This window comes from Manduca sexta, chromosome 9 (assembly GCF_014839805.1).
Source record: "Manduca sexta isolate Smith_Timp_Sample1 chromosome 9, JHU_Msex_v1.0, whole genome shotgun sequence".
In the NCBI taxonomy this organism is placed as follows: domain Eukaryota; kingdom Metazoa; phylum Arthropoda; class Insecta; order Lepidoptera; family Sphingidae; genus Manduca; species Manduca sexta.
Genome location: NC_051123.1, coordinates 7597697 through 7599833, shown reverse-complemented (window position 1 = coordinate 7599833; position 2137 = coordinate 7597697). Strand labels below are relative to the sequence as shown.

Genomic DNA, 2137 nt, shown 5'->3' with positions numbered 1-2137 from the left:
GCACCGACCGCCCCACGCGCAATCACCAGGGATTACAGAAAATTCGTAATGTATGTTACGAGGTGCCTTATGTAGAGTTGTGGGTCGCCGCCTCGCGCTGTCCGATTCGATATGGTTTGTTTTCGTCTCGTCACCGTGCGCGGAGTGTGTGCTTCGAGAACATTGCAATCGGTTATGTCACCTCGCACGCGGCAGGGAAGCTTACGTGACACCGGAAAAGTGTTTTCTTGATGTTATGAAGTTTCCGAAATGGGTTTACGGTCGCATTTTCATGCTGAAAGGATGTTTGAGTTAAAATACTTTCTGTTTAAAAATTATAAATATAACGGAGAAAAATCTTTAAAATATTTTTTTTAGAAACCAGTTTCGTGTTTAATAAAATAAAAAAAAGTTTTTGAAATATGAATTTACAACCAGGAAGTTAACACGTAGACGTCCGGAATAGATTCAGTGCCATTATCCCGATGTCAAGTGAATGCAAATAGAAAGGATAAGGGAAAAGAAGTGGTCGTGTGGCCCAGAGACGAAGAGATTACAGAATATCTAGGGTCTCATAGAATAGACAAAGAATACATCCGTACAATCATTTTGTCTCCCTCTAGACAGTAATACATTTCATCAGGGCTTAATCAGTGCTAAATGTTTTCTCATAGTAAAGGATAACGTGACTGACCCCACGTATATAGTGTTACCAAATCTCTATCGGATGACGAATATCTATCGTCGCGCAATACTATCGTAATATACATCGCATCGCACGTTCCCGCTTTAGTCCTTTTTATATAACACTTTGAAGGACATTCGAAGTTTCTCGTACGTTGCGAAAGGAACGAATTTTGACATGAATGCTAAAGTTATATTTGTAATGTTTTTTTTTGCACTTATTAATTAACTAGCTTTTGCTCGCGGCTCCGCCCGCGTTATAAAGTTTTTCAGGCTAAAGTTTTCCATTATAAAAGTAGTAGTTTCCCGGGAGCCTATATTCTTCCCAGGGTTTCAAACTGTCTCCATACCAAATTTTATCTAAATACGTTGTGTAGTTTTTGAGTTTAAGACGTTCAGGCAAACGGATGCAGCGGGGGACTTTGTTTTATAATATATTTTTTTAGAACTTTTTAAGAGGAATAATCCCGACATACATCATTGTTGCATAACTTTAACCGTTTACGCTGCGCACGCAACGGAAGTTCTCAAAACTACTAAATTGTCCCCGTATTTGTAACATGTTTCATTACTGCTCCGCTCCTATTGGTCATAGTGTGATGATATACAGCCTATAGCACCCCACAAATAAAGGGCTATCCAACACAAAACGATTTTTTCAGTTCAAACTGGTAGTTCCTAAGATTAGCCATTACTGCTCCGCTCCTATTGGTCATAGCGTGATGATATATAACTTAGAGCACTCCACGAACAAAGGGCTATCCAACGCAAAAAGAATTTTTCAGTTTGGACCGGTAGTTCCAGAGATTAGCCATTGCTGCTCCGCTCCTATTGGGTATAGCGTGATGATATATAGCCTATAGCAATCCACAAATAAAGGGCTATCCAACGCAAAAGAATTTTTCAGTTTGGACCGATAGTTCCTAAGATTAGTAAACAAATATAATGAGAAAGCTTCGAACTGCTAAGCTATCGGGAGTTACACGTGTCATTGTGAGTCAACCATAAAAGATAGACATATGCTGTCGTGGGATATTTTTTACATAATTTTAAGGAAAACATTTCCGTCATACATGATTTCTATGTAGCTTTAACCATTAAGGTTGCACACGCGACGGAAGCTTAAAAAATGGAGTAACTTCTCCCGTTTTCCCAACATTTCCCTTCACTGCTCTGCTCCTATTAATTGTAGCGTGATGAAAAGTATACTATAACCAGCACAGGAGTATGACAAATAATTGTACCAAGTTTCGTTAACATCCGTCGAGTAGTTTTTGTTTCTATAACGGTTATACAGACAGACAGACAGACAGACAGACAGACAGACAAAAATTTTACTAATTGCATTTTTGGCATCAGTATCGATCCCTAATCACCCCCTGATAGTTATTTTGGAAATATATTTCATGTACAGAATTGACCTCTCTAAAGATTTATTATAAGTATAGATATATAGATAGAAGATGAATGTAGA

At 38.3% G+C, this 2137-nt stretch overlaps 1 protein-coding gene across 1 annotated transcript in view; it reads left to right on the top strand.

The window, feature by feature from the left end:
• Nucleotides 1-2137, top strand: part of LOC115453721 (flotillin-2) — a 357821-nt gene that overhangs the window by 143799 nt on the left and 211885 nt on the right. The gene's annotated exons all lie outside the window — the stretch shown is intronic.